Source organism: Pelophylax lessonae (assembly GCF_965119305.1).
Source record: "Pelophylax lessonae genome assembly, chromosome: 9".
NCBI lineage: Eukaryota > Metazoa > Chordata > Amphibia > Anura > Ranidae > Pelophylax > Pelophylax lessonae.
Window position 1 is genome coordinate 57,524,491 of NC_138776.1, and position 19,918 is coordinate 57,544,408.

A 19,918-nucleotide genomic window follows, 5' to 3' on the forward strand; every position below is an offset into this window, starting at 1 on the left:
TTGAGAGCAGCTTCATGCAGGTGTAAAACATTGAGAGCAGCTTCATGCAGGTGTAAAACATTGAGAGCTGCTTCATGCAGGTGTAAAACATTGAGAGCAGCTTCATGCAGGTGTAAAACATTGAGAGCTGCTTCATGCAGGTGTAAAACATTGAGAGCAGCTTCATGCAGGTGTAAAACATTGAGAGCAGCTTCATGCAGGTGTAAAACATTGAGAGCAGCTGAGCCAAAAGACCAGGAGACTGAGACTGCCTCTCACTGCATCCCCAGCACACCTCTGGTCTTACAAACACTGCTGCATCCCCAGCACACCTCTGGTCCTAAGAAACACTGCTGTAGCCTCAGCATTCCTCTGGCTCAACCTTTTTTAATACAAAACTAACAGCTCCTGCAAATGATCCATCCATCCTTGCTTCCATGTCTCTGGTCTCTCACTCTGGGTCAGCAAGGCAGGTGGCTTCCTTATTCATGTTTCCCTGCACTGCTTCACCCTCAATGCCCTACATCAAGTCCTCTGCAAGTTCAGGCCCCTCTCTCTCTGCAACCCCCTCCTCTCTCTCTCACACCCCCTCTTTCTCTCCCTCTCTCTAGCTCTCAACCCTCTCTTTCTTTTTCACACCTGAGACAATGATTGCCCACTAGAGAGCTCTACACTGGGCAAACAAGGGGCAAATTAGAAACTTTTAATGCCCTTTAATTTTTTTTTGGGGGGGTGGGTTACAGTTTTACATTGATCTTGGGGGGGGGGGGGTTGTTGCCAAATACAGCTCCTCAACAAGGGCACTGGAGACCCTAGATACGTCACTGTATGTAAAGTCTGCTATTTGTTCACAATAATATAACAAACATGCATTTTTATATACACTATAACATTCTAATCAATTGTTCATTTCATCAACAGGGAAGTGTCACTGAGGAGGAGCCAGGTTGCAGCCAGGAGCCTGGGGAGCCTGCGGAGCCTGAGGAGCCTGCGGAACTCTTTCCACCACCACCTCCTCCTGCCAAACGGAGGCAAAAGAGGAAGCACGTGGATGACATCACCGACGAGTTTATCCAGGAGGCCACCATAGCCCTACGTCGGAAACCGGAGGCCAATGAGTCCTTCGGGAATATGACTGCCAAAATCCTGGATAAGGTGGACCTCAGGCAGTGTCAGTATGCCAGAAAAATTATTCTGGATGTGCTGCAAAACGCAGAAAACGGCATACTTACTGAGCACAGCCACGCATGCCAGGAGCACCCGTGCCCTCCACCTCCACCTCCACCTCCACAACACCCACCACCTCGCCAAATGCCACATGGCCAGTGGCAATATGGCCAGCAGGATCCAAACCTGCCCTCATGGCAACCTGATTACAGTTACCAGCAACTTTAATTTGTGTAACCCCCTATTATTTATTTTACCCCTGTTTGCCAGTTTCTAGTTTAATTTTGTCCAAATGGACCTTTTTTATGTTTAGTTTATTATACGGAAAGTATTGATGTTTGCTTTGTTTTTTTTTTGCTGAGATCCAAAAAATAAAGAAAATTGAAAATAAAAAATGGCCTATCAGAATTTGTTAACATGTTTAATATTGTGCATAACCTGAAAAATATGTTTTAGACATTAATTCATAAAAGAATAAAGGGTCATATCAATAGTTAGATCTTTGGTGTGAAAATACAAAAATAATGGTGAAGAGTTCAAATTATTTAATTCTAAAATTTGATAGAACAGATAGAATAGACAAACATTATCTTCATCATAACAGAACACATGCCTTTTTATTAGAAAAGTATGGCATTATGAGCAGCATCTTCCTTCTTCTCACATTTATCAAGATGAGCATGTGCTCCGCATTTCACCTATTTCTTGGACTTCCGCGAGCCGAAAGTTCTTTCTGAATAAAATGTTGAGTTTACTAGAGAAAATTCTTCCGGGAACTCATTTGGTTTGATCATGCGTGTTGGGATTTGTAGCTGTGTGTCGGCAGAATTGTGTACTGACAGGCGAACAATCGTCCGTTCTGGTGTCGGCATACAAATATTTTCATGTTTGCAAGAAAGACTTTTGTCCGCGGATTGTGCGCAGACATCTGTCGGAGGCACCATACTAACACGCGTACAATCGGCAGATCCTTCGTCCACCGACGTTTGTATGCCGACGATCGGTACGTGTGTACGGGCCTTTAGGACATGGATTACTGGAACCATGTCCTGTGGGCTGATAATACCAAGATAAACTTATTTGGTTCAGTGTGGTGGCAACCAGGTGAGGCGTACAAAGACAAGTGTGTCTTGCCTATAGTCAAGCATGGTGGTGGGAGTGTCATGGTCTGGGGCTGCATGAGTGCTGCTGGTACTGGGGAGCTACAGTTCATTGAGGGAGCCATTAAAGAGGAAGTAAACCCTCCTCTGACACTTTTACCTATAGGTAAGCCTATATTAAGGCTTACCTATAGGTACTGTAAATATCTCCTAAACATGTACCGTTTAGGAGATATTTACCTTACATGCAGCCAGTGACGTCACTAGCGTATGCGCTCTGAAGGAACGGCCGCTGGTACCGTTTCTTCAGAGCCCCGTGCCGTGACTGTCGGCTCCCGCACGTGCGTGACATCACCGCGACTTCGGCCAATCAGATGGACATGTCGCCCGTCCTACAGGTGAGCGGGCGACACGGCGGGGGCTCGTTCTTAGGTAAGTATTTCATAATGAGCTAGTATGCAATGCATACTAGCTCATTATGGGTTTCTCTTTCCGGTTGCAGCAAAAAAAAAAAAAAAGTGTCATGGGTTTACAACCTCTTTAATGCCAACATTTACTGTGACATACTGAAGCAGAGCATGATCCCCTCCCTTTGGAGACTGGGCCGCAGGGCAGTATTCCAACATGATAACGACCCAAACACACCTCCAAGATGACCACTGCCTTGCTAAAGCAGTTGAGGGTAGAGGTGATGGATTGGCCAAGCAGGTCTCCAGACCTAAACCCTATTAAGCATCTGTGGGGCATCCTCAAATTGAAGGTGGAGTAGAGATTATTTTACAATCTAACATAATTATACTAATTTAGACAGGAGCCAATTAAAAATTAACCTACCAGCAGTTCTTTGGAGAGTGGAAGGAAACCAGAGTACCCTGAAGAAGCTTACGCAGGCACAGGGAGGACATGCAAACTCCAGGCAGGTAGTGCAATGTTTGGGATTCAGTGTCGGTTCACATTTGTGCGATCACAGAGATTGCATGTAATTCGGAGCGCACTGCTCCTAAAATTACATGCGATCTCTGTGCGGTGCAAATTCAGCCATACAGTTTGTATGGCTGAATTCGCACTGCAATTGCACTAAAAGACGCACAGGACCCTTTTTTTGGTCCGCAGCAGAATCCGATCGCATGGTGGTTCACACTTGTGCGATCCGATTCTGTGCGAACTTTCAGATCGCACTGCGATATGCAATCCGATCTGGGGGTGTCGTTAACCCTTAATTAACACCCCCAGCGTATCGCATATGGCAGTGTGAACTGCCAGGGGTGCGGATGCGATGCAGGAACACGCTGTATATTCGCAGCGTTCCTGCATTGCACAAATGTGAACCGGCACTTAAACCAACAACCCAAGGGTCAGTATGTATAATCCCTGTAAATACCCATGTGCCCCTGTCTTTGGATCAGCAGTTCATTGTCCCTGGAAATACCCCTTTGTGTCTGTCCCTGGCTCAGCACTTTATTGCCCCTGGAAAAACCACTGTACCCCATCCCTAGCTAAGCACTGCATTGCTCCTACAAATCACCCCATGTCTCATCCCTGGCTCAGCATTGCATTGTCCCTGGAAATGTCCATGTTCCTATCACAGAGTCAGTATGGATAGGGATGGGCACATGTGTTCAGAAATAATAATGACAACCCTGCTACATTCTTGTAGGGATCAGGTGGCACTATGGCAGTGGGAGGTTTCACTACCCAGGATAGCTGTACTGTAAAGTTAGACAGTGACACCCAGTACTCCAGATTGGGGATCGTGTAGGGATTTTACATCATTATCACAGCTAAGACCTTACGGGGGTGCAGGGTGAGCTGTCCCTGTGTCTGTCATGGGAGTGCTCGATCACACTGGTGTGTTGTAGTGATGAGCGCACTCACCACAAGGCAGCGGGGGTGCACTAGTGCATTGCAAAGCCATTCATTTTAAATATTATCCCAGCACACCGGCACTGCAATGCAACGCAGAGCCCCTTAAGGCACTTAGGTGCATGCAGCGTGTTCAATAACGCACACAGCAACAAGCCAATTACTACAATGCAATCGTGTAATCCAGGGCAGAAACATGAATGGGGTGCGTAATGCTATAATGCACTTCAACATATTAAAACATTGCAATCAGGTGTTCATGGGCCCCTGAGACGATAGCGCAGTCTACAGAACAATTATTTCATAAACACACATGTACTGATGAGTCTGTGTACTACTCAAAGATAACCCCGGGATTCTTCCCTTTGTAGGGCAACTATAACAAGTTCCTTTTATTTTAATATTACGTTGATACCTTTTTAAATTATTAACTTTGACTATGTTCTTACTATTTATATACAAGCTTTGTTTTACAAATAAACATTTATTACAGACCAAAGTACGCCCAGACCACTGAGGGAGACAAATAGAAAAATACAATAGGAACTGATTGTTAAAAACAAATTAAAAAGGAACAGATTAATCACTATAACAATTGCACTTAGCTTATGTCTCTGCCCCTCCCACAATGGGGAGATTTCACAGAAGTAATTTGTCTTTGCCCCTCTCACAATGGTGAGATTTCCTGCAGTAATTTGTGTCTCTGCCCCTCCCACAATGGAGAGATTTCCTGCAGTAGTTTGTGTCTCTGCCCCTCCCACAATGGAGAGATTTCCTTGCAGTAGTTTGTGTCTTTGCCCCTCCCACAATGGAGAGATTTCCTGCAGTAGTTTGTGTCTCTGCCCCTCCCACAATGGAGAGATTTCCTTGCAGTAGTTTGTGTCTCTGCCCCTCCCACAATGGTGAGATTTCCTGCAGTAGTTTGTGTCTCTGCCCCTCCCACAATGGAGAGATTTCCTTGCAGTAGTTTGTGTCTCTGCCCCTCCCACAATGGAGAGATTTCCTGCAGTAGTTTGTGTCTCTGCCCCTCCCACAATGGTGAGATTTCCCTGCAATAGTTTGTGTCTCTGCCCCTCCCACAATGGGGATATTTCCCTGCAGTAGTTTGTGTCTCTGCCCCTCCCACAATAGCGGGATTTCCTGCAGTAGTTTGTGTCTCTGCCCCTCCCACAATGGGGATATTTCCCTGCAGTAGTTTGTGTCTCTGCCCCTCCCACAATAGCGGGATTTCCTGCAGTAGTTTGTATCTCTGCCCCTCCCACAATGGTGAGATTTCCTGCAGTAGTTTGTGTCTCTGCCCCTCCTATAATGGTGAGATTTCCTTGCATTAGTTTGTGTCTCTAGAAATATCAAAAAGGTGTAAAAATGCTCAAAGTATTTGTCCTACTTGGTGTTCATCAGCAGATTATTTCTCCTCCTGAAACCTCAGAAAAAGTACCGGAGCTTGTTGCCTTGGAGTATTCATACATATCACTGTGAGGATTGGTAACAGCCGAGTGGATCCTGATCTGCAGAGCAGCCAGACAGTGGCTTACCCCGGGTGACATAAGCCTTTCAATGGTGTGTTTAAGTTATCTCTGGTGAGTGTCCATTACCACAGGGGATCACAATGGTGCGGTGAAGGTGTTCTGTAGAACGCTGAGTCACTGTGGTGAAGGAATTTATGTTGATATATTTGAACTTTCCACAGATGTTTTAACATCAGGAGTGTGAAATTTGCATTGTCACAGCACTTTCACCTTTTTTTGGACTATTATTATTCCGGTCATAATTTTGTATGGTTTTATGTTTCATTTGGCGCTGCTAGTGTATCTTTGTGCTCTCATATATATACTTTGAGCATTTTTACACCTTTTTGAAAATTGTATATAAATTTTTTTTTTTTTATCATGATACATTTTGCGCTCAATATAAAACTAAAATTCCTGGGTACTTTCCTCCGATCTGTCACCATTTCCCCAACACAGGGGGCGGAGCTCTGCTGGGGAATCCCTCTGGGTGAATCTTCCACGGGGCGCAGACCTGTCATAGACTAATATGGGGCCGCCATTGCTGACTCATTTTCATAATGCTAGTTGCCTGGCTGTTTTTCTTCTACACTTCAAGTTCTAAAATCCATGTTTTTTTTTTGAAGGTTAGTGGCTCATGTACTGAAGCATGAGGATCAGCATGACAGCCAGGCAGGCAGCATTTTCATTGAGTTCAGCACTGGCATCCTCCATACATCTCTTGTCTCCTTGTTTTGATTTATCAGTGTTGCTTCCAGATGGTGTGATTGGCTGCCTGTGTTTCCATTAATTCCCAGTATTAGAGATAGTCATGTGATTATAACAGACCCACCCACTCAGGAAGCAGGAAGTGACCAGAGTCAGTTGTCGTTGTCAGCAGAAGCAGGTGAGGCTCTGCTTTATTATTTCCTAAATGTCTTGCAATGCATAAAAGTGATTTGGGAGGGATTGTTTCTTTCCAAACTTTCTAAATAAAGGGCAACTTTACTGGCTTTCAGAGTTTAGAGGGCCAGACTGTGACCCGTGGGAGTAGAACAGGTGCCAAAGGCAGTGGAAAAAGAAAACAATGTCCCATCACTGGTGTCAGTGGGAGGAATTGTGTTCCATCATTAGTGTCACTGGGCCCAATTGCTGGTGTCATTTGGAGAAATTATGCCCCAATATTGTCATTGTAAGGAATCGAGTCACATTATTGGTGTCATTGGGCCTCGTCGTTGGTGTCATTGGGAGGAATTTTTTTCCATCATTGGTGTCATTGGGAGAAATTGCGCTCTATCATTGGTGTCATTGTAAGGAATTGTGTCCCATCATTGGTGTCATTGGGGCTCGTTGTTGTTGTCATTGGGAGGAATTGTGTCCCATCATTGATAACATTGGGCCCCGTCGTTGGTGTCATTAGGATGAATTGTGTCCCATCATTGGTGTTATAGGGCCTCGTCGTTGGTGTCATTGGGAGGAATGTTGTCCCATCATTAATATCATTGTAGGGAATTGTGTCCCGTCGTTGGTGTCATTATACCTCATTGTTGGTGTCATTGGGGGAAATTGCGTCTCATCATTGGTATCACTGGGAGGCATTGCATCCCGTTATTGGTGTCATTATGCCTCATTGTTGGTGTCATTGGGGGAAATTTCGTCCCATCATTGGTATCATTGTGAGGCATTGCACCCCATCATTGCTCCTGATCGTTGGTGTCATTGGGAGGAATTGTGTCCCATCATTAGTGTCATTGGGCCTCGTTGTTGGTGTCATTGGAAGGAATTGTGTCCCATCATTGGTGTCATTGTTTTTTGTTGTAGGTGTCATTAGGGGAAATTGCCCCCCCCCCCCTGTCCTTTGGATAAATTGCGCCCCATCATTAGTGTCATTGTAAGGAATTGTGTCCCGACATTGGTGACATTTAGATGAATTGCGTCCTATCATTAGTGTCAGTGAAGGGAATTATGCCCCATTGTGTGGGTATTGGGTAATGAAATAGTGCTCCAAGGGCAAAATAAATGCAAGCACAGGGCGAACCTGGCCATTGGGCCGCAGTTTGGAGACCACTGCTCTAAACAAAAGTGAAGTTTCACTTTAAGGAGGGAGGGTCATCCCAGAGTTATATGTTTGGAATAACCACATGGTTGTGGCACATTTGTCAGCAAAAATGGGGTTAAAGAGGTTGTAAACCCACGTTTTTGACATTTGCCTATAGGTAAGCCTATATTAAGACTTACCTTTAGGTGCTATAAATATCTCCTAAACTTGCACCGTTTAGGAGATATTTACAGTGCATGCAGCCGATGACGTCATTGGCGCATGCACTCTGAAGGAACGGCCACTCGTGCCGTTCCTTCAGAACCCTATGCCGTGAACAGCGGCTCCTGCGAGCATGCGTGGGAGTGATGTAATCGTGCCTCCGGGCAATCAGATGGCCGGAGGATGCGAACAAGGAAGCAGGGCGGCCGGACATGTCGGCCGCCCTGTTGCTGAGCGGGCGACACTGCGGAGGCCAGTGGCGGCCCGTGCATAGGGGGCGCCAGGGCGCCGCCCCCCCTACCCCTAAAAAAAAAAGAAAAAAAAAACGAAAAAAAAAAAAAAAAAAAACAAAACGAACAAATAAAGTTGTTCAAAAAAAAAATTGGGTTCGCCGGCCTGAACCCAAGGAACTGGTGGCTGGGGGGGGGGGGGGTGGGGTTACCTCCCAGAAGAGGCGCCGATTGGCTGCCTTCTGGGGAGGTAGGGGGGTATCCTGGGCGCAAGTCTTTGCGGTTGGACACCCCCACTTTCTGATATCCTGGCTGTGATTGGTCCAGTCTACAGCCTGGACCAATCATCATCCAGGATATCGCTGACGTCGCAATGGGGGCGGTGCCGGTGCGTGCGTCAATCACTCACCGTCACCGCCGCTCAGAGGGAGAAGGACCCGCCGCAGAAGAGGAGGAAGAAGCTGAGCCGCGCCGCCGCCAGGTAAGTTTGAACGGAGCACGCACGCTGACACTCTGCAATCATTGGGGGACAATGCTGTGGCGCTCTGCAATCATTGGGGGACAATGCTGTGGCGCTCTGCAATCATTGGGGGACAATGCTGTGGCGCTCTGCAATCATTGGGGGACAATGCTGTGGCGCTCTGCAATCATTGGGGGACAATGCTGTGGCGCTCTGCAATCATTGGGGGACAATGCTGTGGCGCTCTGCAATCATTAGGGGACAATGCTGTGGCGCTCTGCAATCATTGGGGGACAATGCTGTGGCGCACTCTGCAATCATTGGGGGACAATGCTGTGGCACTCTGCAATCATTGGGGGACAATGCTGTGGCGCTCTGCAATCATTGGGGGACAATGCTGTGGCACTCTGCAATCATTGGGGGACAATGCTGTGGCACTCTGCAATCATTGGGGGACGATGCTGTGGCGCACTCTGCAATCATTGGGGGACAATGCTGTGGCACTCTGCAATCATTGGGGGACAATGCTGTGGCGCTCTGCAATCATTGGGGGACAATGCTGTGGCGCTCTGCAATCATTGGGGGACAATGCTGTGGCGCTCTGCAATCATTGGGGGACAAAGCTGTGGCGCTCTGCAATCATTGGGGGACAATGCTGGCGCTCTGCAATCATTGGGGGACAATGCTGTGGCGCTCTGCAATCATTGGGGACAATGCTGTGGCGCTCTGCAGTGATTGGGGACAATGCTGTGGCGCTCTGCATTGAAAGGGGCTCGCACGCTGAACTCTGCATTGATGGGGGCACGGAACAGTTGCATTGAAGGGGGCATGCACGCTGAACTCTGCATTGTGGGGGCACAGCACAGTGTTCATTGCATTGAAGGGGGCACAGTGTTTATTGCATTGAAGGGGGCACAGCACAGTGTTTATTGCATTGAAGGGGGCACAGCACATTGTTCATTGCATTGAAGGGGGCACAGCACAGTTGCATTGAAGGGGGCATGCACGCTGAACTCTGCATTGTGGGGGCACAGCACAGTGTTTATTGCATTGAAGGGGGCATAGCACAGTGTTTATTGCATTGAAGGGGGCACAGCACAATGTTCATTGCATTGAAGGGGGCACGCACGCTGAACTCTGTATTGAAGGGGGCATGTACACTGGTCTCTGCATTGAAAGGGGGCATGTACGCTGGTCACTGCATTGAAAGGGGGCATATACCCTCTCCTGTACCATGACCTGTGCCATGCCTGTACCATGACCTGTGCCATGCCTGTACCATCACCTGTGCCATGCCTGTACCATCACCTGTGCCATGCCTGTACCATCACCTGTGCCATGCCTGTACCATCACGTATGCCATGCCTGTACCATTACTTCAAAGTCACGCAATTTTTTACTGCGTTTTTTGACGCGAAGCAATACCTATTACATTTTTCTTTTTGCGCCCCCCCAAAAATTTTGAGCACCAGCCGCCACTGGCGGAGGCTTTGTTTTTAGGTAAGTATTTCATAATGAGCTAATATGCGATGCATACTAGCTCATTATGCCTTCGTCTTTACAGGTTTTTTTTCTCGTTTTTTTTTATGTGCGTTTACTTCCTCTTTAAAGCAGGCATTGAGAAGGAGGCACATCACCTCCTGTCAATAACCTCTGAAGAGCGATCCAAAAATGGAGAAAAGGTAGATTTAGATATTTGTTTAAGGCCTTGTGTACATTGCAGCTGATAAATGGAAGTTTAGGAGCATTTGGGTGTTTTTTTCCCGGCAGCCCCTGCACTCTCCTCTGTTATCCCATGTGTATATGTACACTCAGGCGTTTATAGTAGTTTAGAAGCAGTTTTCCGTAAGCAAAAAAATCACATTTCAGGAAGTTCGTTTAGTGACATTTGATGCGCTTAATGCTTGTAACAGCGTATAAAAGCGTCTAAACACAGTAACTCGCGTTTAGAAGAATTTTAGTTTTAAGGCGTTTTTAATGAGAGAGGAAAAAAAAGGCTTCTATACACTGCATGTAAAAGCGCCAAAAGAAGTTTTTACCCATCTGTTACCGGCTATCAGATTCTTCACGTGTCCCGTGTACATGAAGCCTGAATCTACCCTGTGCCCTCATTCACAATGAACGCAGCTTTGAAATCTTCTGTCTGCCGGGGGGGGGGGGGGGTGGCAGACGGACCGCCCGACCGACCACACCATACCCCCCGGACCACTCCAGCTCCAGCCTGCACACCATAACCCCCCCCCCCCCCTCACTCGAAACTGGAAATAAGTAAATTGTCGCACCGATTGGGAAGGTGCCATTGCCCGCAATAGGCTGCGATTTGACATGTGATTTGACCTGTCAAATCGCGCTGTTGTGAATGGGGGCTGACAGCTCATTTACACTAGCAGTTGCAGGGTAGTAAAACTATGCAGTTCAACCTTGTTTCTACCACTCCCCAACTGCTCCCCTTTAGCAGAAAAGGCTGCAGTGGGGGCTGTGCATATACTCCAGTTGCAGCAGGAATTATACTCCGGTTGTGTTTGGTGGGCGCTACTTATAGTGAATAGGGTTGTGCTGCAACTGTGAGTAATGCAGTTGCAAGGTGGGAGTGCAGTATTTAGGAGGTTAAAACAGGTGGTGAGATGGCAGCATATCGCCTCCCCACCATCTTTCAAACGTCTTTGAAAAGCGACGCAAGTGTGGATCTCTTTTTAGAGGAGCGTCGGTCCTTGCCCCTAGTGTAAAGGAGGCAATGCACATAATTTCCACCATAGTGTGCTACAAAGTTTGTGTCTGCTTTTTGAACATTTTGATGCTATCACAGCTCAATGTGCCGCCTTAGCGGTAACCCTGAGCGTGACTCGGGGTTGATTTTTCATTGCAGGAGCGGTAACCCCGAGTCACGCTCGGGGTGGATGTGCAGAGAGCGCAGCGGTGTTCTCTTACCTTCTCCTGGCGATCCAGCGATGATCTCTCATTGTTGCGACCGCCAGCCGAGAGTCCCGCCGCTCCTCCGTCCCTCCGTCGGTACGATCACTTCCTAGTTCCGTTCCCTGCAGCAGCAATGCTGCATGGGAGCGGAACTAGGGAGGGAAATTAAAAAAAAAAAAAAAAAAAAAACGTTACACAAAACACACTTTATATTATATTATATATATATATATATATATATATATATATATATATATATATATATACAGTAAAACCTTGGTTTGAGAGTAACTTGGTTTAAGAGCGCTTTGCAAGACAAGCAACATTTTCAAATAAATTTTGACTTGATATACAAGCGTTGTCTTGATATACAAGTAGCCTCAAGTCACAGCTGAGTATAAAAGAGAAGAGAGGCGCCTCTAAGTGTAGCAATATGGTTAAATTTAATGAAGGTACAACATTTAGCAACTCACATGGTTGATGATTGGAACAGGCACATCTAAAGATGCAGGCATTCGGGGTAAAGCTGTCTACATAGACCATCCTCCGCACCGACATCTACGTCATCCCTTCCATGCTGCCCCTCGCTTTCAGATCGCTTTACTGCAGGGTGGTCTTCCCGATCAGGATTACAGACTTGCAGCCGGCGGTGCAGAACATAGTCTATGTGTACAGCTTTACCCCGGATGCCTGCATACTTAGATGTGCCTGTTTTATTCATCAACCATGTGAGTTGCTGAATGTTGAACCTTCATTAAATGGAACCATATTGCTACACTTAGAGGCGCCTCTCTTCTCTTTTATACTCTGTAGCTCCTGCTGGATTTTGCTTCTAATCCCCTTATGGAAGCGGCTATTTGTGGATGGACATTTTATGCAACCTATCGCAATGCTATAATCTTTTTATATGGACTATAAACTGAAGGATTTATGAATAAATGGTCGTGGAACGAATCATCTGAGTTTCCATTATTTCTTATGGGGAAATTCGCTTTGATATAAGAGTGCTTTGGATTACAAGCATGGTTCCGGAACGAATTATGCTCGCAATCCAAGGTTTTACTGTGTATATATATATATATATATATGTGTATGTGTGTGTGTGTGTGTGTGTGTGTGTGTGTGTGTGTGTGTGTGTATATATATATATATATATATATATATATATATATATATATATATATATATATATATATATATATATATATATATGTGTGTGTGTGTGTGTGTATATATATATATATATATATATATGTGTGTGTGTATATATATATATATATATATAATATATATATTTATATATATATGCATGTGTGTATATATATATATATATATATATATATATATAATATGCACACACACACACACACACACATACATATATATATATATATATATATAAAATTATATTATTGATTCAATTATAATTCATGCGTTATATATTATATATATATGTGTGTGTGTGTGTATATATATATGTGTATGTGTATATATATATGTGTATGTGTGTATATATATATATATATATATATATATATATATATATATATATATATATATATATATATATATATATATATATATACACACACACACACATATCTATATATAATATTTAATGCATGAATTATAATCTAATCAATAATATAATTTTATTATATATATTATATATTAAATAATAAAATAATATTATTGATTCGATTATAATTCATGCGTTTGTGTTTCAAATTTATCACATCTGGGATGTCTACTAGACTCTTGTTTTGGTCAGGTTTAAGTCAGTAATTACTAAGAATTGTAGGCCTATAATACATAACGCCAAATTTCCATGAAAAGAATTGTACCGCTTTTGGTATGTAATTCCTGACATAATCATACCGCCAGGGAGGTTAATACAGCGTGCTTTAATGTGTGTCGCAATTTACATGAACACATGCGGTAACACATGCACTGCTGCTTGCTTGACCAATGCCATTTATTTTGAATGGCACCCTAACGCATTGTGCCAACAGACATGCATTGTAGCACATGCCTTGTATCGCATCGCTCTGTAGAACACTTTCATGCTGTGTGCGTTGTGTGGGGGCTTGCAATGCGTTGTTACAAAACACTGTTTCTTTATTTTATTTTTTAACTTTAGTAAAATGTTACAGAATAGCACATCACTCAACGTTGTGTACAACAGTGCGCTGCAGGGGGCATTGTAACACATTACGGTTGTTTCAAAGACATGCTGGTGGGTTTACCATGCTGGTGGGGATGCATTTTCATACCTACCATGGATTGTTCTATGGAATACTGAACTTGACTATGAATATATAATATACATAATACAACATCCCAAATCTGTTTCATAATACGGTAATTGTCTGTATTTACTTGCTGACATTGTATGTCCCAGTAAACTTGCCTTCTAAGGCCAGTACACACGATAAGAAATTTGGAAGGGAAATTTCGTCCGACGGCCGATCTGTCGATTTTCGGATTGTTAGTATGGTGCTTTCGACAGCCGACTCCGACTTTTCGGCTGACAAAATCCTGATGTGCAGGCTATAAAATGTTTGTCGTCCGTAATACAACGTCCGATTTTCGTCTCATTTGTACAGATTTCGACGGAAAAAAAATCTTAAGAGCAAGACTAGGCATGCTCAGAGACGAAAGAACACATACAAAGCAATCCAACACATGACATCACTTCTGAAGTAGAATTCTGTCGTACGGGAAAATTCGTATGAAAATAACCTCTTCACTTTCCACATCAGACTAGCATGCCACAAAAAACAGACGACAGATCGTTCGATAATCTGATCGTGTGTATGGGGCTTTACATTGTATCATTAGGCGTGTCACACCTCATTCAAAGTCTTAAGGGTAAATCTTTGCAATTTTCTATGTTATTGAGGGATGGAGGTGCGTCACGGGGTCAGGGCATATTTTATTATTGCTGGTAGGTTAAAGCAGTTGTAAATCGCTTTGCTTTTTTATTTTTTAGGACTGGCAAGGCAAAGGCATAATGTGCTAGTATGTATCACATACTAGCACATTATGTGAAACTTGCCTGAAAATGAAGCCCTCCAGCAATGCGATGTAATTGCTGGAGGCAGCATCCATCTTCTCCCGATCTCCCTTTTTCCTTCCTCCTTGTGTGACAAGCTGGCGCTGTGATGACTTCACTACCGCGCGTGCGCAGGGGGGAGCTGTCATTCACAGCACAGGTTTCTGAAGGAACAGCACAGGTGGCTATTCCTTCAGAGTGCATGTGCTGATGATGTCATCGGCTGCATGTTATGTAAATATCTCCCAAACGGTTTAGGAGATATTTGCAATACCTATAGGTAAGCCTTATTATATGCTTACTTATAGGTACAAATGATGCACAGGAGTTTACTTCCTCTTTATTGGCTTCCATCTAATTTGGCCCTATTATGTGTATGTATGAATGTGAGTTAGGGGCCCTAGATAGTAAGCTCTTTGAGGGCAGGGATTGATGTGAACGTACAATGTATGTGTAAAGCGCTGCAGCACACTATATAAGTACCTGTAATAGTAATAATTTACTAATAACTTTAACTGGAGAGTGCATGGTGGCCAATCAGCCTCTCACTTCAGCTTGTTTAACCACTTTACCACTGGAGGATTTTGCGGTCTTGCGTCTGGGCCACTTTTTGCGATTCGGCGCTGTGCAAATTTAACTGACAATTGCGCGGTCGTGCGACGCCATACCCAAACGAAATTTACGTCCTTTTTTTTCCCACAAACAGAACTTTCTTTTGGTGGTATTTGATCACCTGTGCGATTTTTACTTTTTGCGCTATAAACAAAAAAAGAGCATTTATTTTGAAAAAATAATATTTTTAACATTTTTTTTATATGAAATTCCCCCCCAAAAAAATGTAAAAATCAAATTTTTTAAAAATTTTTGGCCAATTTGTTTTCTGCTACCTATGTTTGGTAAAAAAAAATCACAATAAGCGTATTTTGATTGGTTTGCGCAAAAGTTATTGCGTTTACTAACAAAGGGAAAGATTTCTGTCATTTTTGGTGTCTTTTTTAACGAGTAATGGCGGCGATTTTTTTTTTTATTTTTTTTTTTTTTTTGCGGGACTGCGACATTGCGGCGGACAGATCGGACCCTTGACTGACATTTTTTACACTTTTGGGGGTACCAGTGACATTACTGCAGTAATCAGTGCTATATATATGCACTGTTACTGTAAAAATGACACTGGCAGGGAAGGGGTTAATTTTATTGGAGAGGGAGGGGTTAATGTATGCCTGGTGCCTACTAACGTGTGGGGGGGGGGGAGGTGACTGAGTGACACAAGGACAGATCGCATGTTCAGCTATGCTGAACACTGCAATCTGTCACTCCTTGTCACTTAGGAGATCCGCCCGCTCTGTTTACACAATCGCCGCTGCTCCTCCCCTGGCCCGACTCCCGCTGTGACTGAAAACAGCGGGAGCGAGCTCCCGTCGGCGCGTGTGAGGGGAATGCCTGGTGACGTAGACCTACGTCCCAGACGATAACAAGCCACTGTGCCGCAGTAGCAGCACAGTGAGCAGTGGGGAAGTGGTTAATTAAGTTTTGATAATAAAACCTCGAAGCTGATTGGTTTTTATGCCCAGCTGCTCCAGATTTTGCACTCTCCAGTTTTAGTAAATCCTCCTCAAAGTGTTGTGTACTGTGTTAAAAAAAAAAAAAAAAAATCAGACATGGCAAAATTTTATGCAATGTTAACAACGCACATAGAAAATAATTGTTTTTTGTGTGTCCTGGTATTGATCCTCAGCATCAGTCAATGCAGCTCATCATGTCTAATGTACCTAAATGGGCCCTAAGAGGAGCCCCCGAGACTCTGCAGGTCAGGTACGATTTCTGGATGATGGAGCTGATTGGACGGAGTCTGAGCTGTGCCCTGCCAGGGGACTCTTCCCCCAGAACCTGCAATCCATTAGGTGGATGTTTGCATTCCAGGGAGGAGCACAGGGCTCTGGCATCTGGACCCCCCCCCCCCTTCCATATGCATGACTATCATCTATTAGAAGACGGCTGACACATTCCATACACACAGACAGGATCTGTATCAGAGTTCATATCTGTGGAGGACTATGGTGCTGGGAGAGCTTCCAGCTGGGACTTGTATGCCTCCCCTATACACATCTGAACAGTCCTGATCTCCGGGGGTATGTATCTTTCATCGCTATATCTATTCCCAATTCATCTCATAGAATTTGGACAGAGAAAATTCAGATGGCAAATAACATCAAGTTAAAGAAAAAAAACGTGACTTAAAAGCAGAAATTATTTTTCTATTGTAAGCTTTCTTCTATAGAATATCATGGATTCCGATGAGCTCACATGGCACAGATCGTCCGTTACATTTTCTGAAGAAAGACAATCAATAATTCTGTATGAAGGGAACACAATGGAGGAGAATCCTGTCCTGAACATTATTGATTAGATGCCTCTCCCTCCTACATAAATATGTATGCTCCACTAAACTGAGCAGACAGGTCTATACTACCTTCTTCCATCCTTCTCCCTCCCTTCTTCCATACTCCCTTCTTCCATCCTCTTCTCCCCTCCCCTCTTCCATCCCCCCTCCCTTCTTCCATCCTCTTCTCCCCTCCCCTATTCCATCCTCTTCTCCCCTCCCCTCTTCCCTCTTCCATCCCCCCTCCCTTCTTCCATCCTCTTCTCCCCTCCCCTTCTTCCATCCTTCCCTCCCCTCCCTTCTTCCATCCTTCCCTCCCCTCCCTTCTTCCATGCTTCCCTCCCCTCCCTTCTTCCATCCTTCCCTCCCCTCCCTTTCTTTCCCTCCTTTTTTCCATTCTTTCCTCCCCTCCCTTTTTCCATCCTTCCCTCCCCTCTTCCATCCTCTTCTCCCCTCCCCTCTTCCATCCTCTTCTCCCCTCCCCTCTTCAATCCTCTTCTCCCCTCCCCTCTTCAATCCTCTTCTCCCCTCCCCTCTTCCATCCCCCTCCCTTCTTCCATCCTCTTCTCCCCTCCCCTCTTCCATCCCTCCCCTCCCCTTCTTCCATGCTTCTCTCCCCTTCTTCCACGCTACCCTCCCCTCCCTTCTTCCATCCTTCCCTCCCCTCCCTTCTTCCATCCTTCCCTCTTCCATCCCCTCTCCCTTCTTCCATCCTTCCCTCCCCTCCCCTTCTTCCATGCTTCCCTCCCCTCCCTTCTTCCATCCTTCCCTCCCCTCCCTTTCTTTCCCTCCCTTTTTTCCATTCTTTCCTCCCCTCCCTTTTTCCATCCTTCCCTCCCCTCTTCCATCCTCTTCTCCCCTCCCCTCTTCCATCCTCTTCTCCCCTCCCCTCTTCCATCCTCTTCTCCCCTCCCCTCTTCCATGCTTCTCTCCCCCATTCTTCCACGCTACCCTCCCCTCCCTTCTTCCATCCTTCCTTCCCTCCCTCCCCTCCCTACTTCCCTCCCCTCCCTTCTTCCATCCTTCCCTCCCCAACCTTCTTCCATCCTTCCCTCCCCAACCTTCTTCCATCCTTCCCTCCCCAACCTTCTTCCATCCTCCCCTCCCTTCTTCCCTCCACTTCCTTTCTTGCATCCTTTCCTCCCCTCCCTTTTTCCATCCATTCTTCCCCCTCCCTTTTTCCATCCATTCTTCCCCCTCCCTTTTTCCATCCATTATTCCCCCTCCCTTTTTCCATCCATTATTCCCCCTCCCTTTCTTCCATCCATTATTCCCCCTCCCTTTCTTCCATCCATTATTCCCCCTCCCTTTCTTCCATCCATTCCTCCCCTCCCTTTCTTCCATCCATTCCTCCCCTCCCTTTCTTCCATCCATTCCTCCCCTCCCTTTCTTCCATCCATTCCTCCCCTTCCTTTTTCCATCCATCCCTCCCCTCCCTTTTTCCATCCATCCCTCCCCTCCCCTTTTCCATCCATCCCTCCCCTTTTCCATCCATCCCTCCCCTCTTCCATCCCTCCCCTCTTCCATCCTCTCCTCACCTCCCTTTCTTTCTTCCTTCCTTCCTCATTCCCTCTTTCCCTCCTTTCTACATTTTCATCCCCCTCAGCTTCTGTCCATTTTTCCCTTCCATCCATTCTTTCCTGATTACCTGTGGCCAGTTTGTTTACTGCCAAAACGCCACAGAAACGCTGACATACACTGACTGCGTCCAATCAGCTTCCAGGTTTTAGTCCCCCATTCACATTGGGTCGATTTGACATGTTATCTGAGCCAATTACCGGCAACTACACCGCGATTTCAATAGACCTCTGTACATGAACCCACACAGATGTCTGTTAAATCGCCCCCGAACTCGCACTGACATGCGGGTTCGAAATCGTGCGCATTCAGTTGAAATCGTTTGATTTCAAACCCGCCCTCAGTGTGAACGAGGTCTTATCGTCAAATCCTAAATGAACAAGCTGAAGTTAGAAGCGGATTGGTTACTTTGCACAGCTGTACCAGATTTTTGTAAATCAACCCCAGTGTGAGCAAGCAATGTTCACAACCATAAGCGAGAATTCTTGCCAGCGGCTGCACAGTTAATATTAATGTTACCTTACACATGCATTACCTTTCATTAGGTGCAATTCACAGAGCTGATGCAACAGAATAATGACAGTTAATTTTAGGAAATGTAAAAAATGACAGTTATTTGGCTGTGTATGCTTCTGACAGCTTCTGCCAACAAAATCCAACATAGATCTGTGAATTTTAATGACCCCCCCCCTCTCACAAGACCCCAATATACAGGGCTTCTCCATCATAGACTTCTTCTCCAGTGCAGTACTGCCACCTAGTGGCTGAGATCTGCCTCCTTCCTCCCTGCATAGCTAGCCCTGAACTCACACACCCAGGGAGGACATGTCTCCAGGAAAAGAGCACAGGACGTGCAGCAGTTCACAGAACAGATAATGTTTCTGTGGAGTCTGTTCGTGTTCAGATTGGTGTTACAATAATAGAGTCACTGGTGCTGAATAATATTTTTAACCACTTCTGGACCGGGCCTTTTTCTGACACTTGTTGTTTACAAGTTAAAATCGTTTTTTTTTTGCTAGCAAAATTACTTAGAACCCCCAAACATAATATACTTTTTTTTTAGCAGAGACCCTAGAGAATAAAATGGAGAGCGCTGCAATATTTTTTATCACACGTATTTGCGCAGCTGTATTACGAACGCAATTTTTTTTAGAAAAAATACACTTTTTTTAATTAAAAAAATAAGAAAACAGTAAAGTTAGCCCAATGTTTTCTATAATGTGAAAGATAATGTTATGTAAAAAAGTGTATACTAGTGCGCTCAAAAAATATGTTTAAAAATACATATAAAATAGAAACAATCATATGAGATATAAGCAATAATAAAAATCTCTTGTGGTGAAAATCATAACAATATGTCTATATGCCATCACAAGTGTAAAGAAAAAACGTGCATAGTGCCCTAAAGTGCACAAAATAAAGTCAGTGTTGCATTAATGTTTTCAG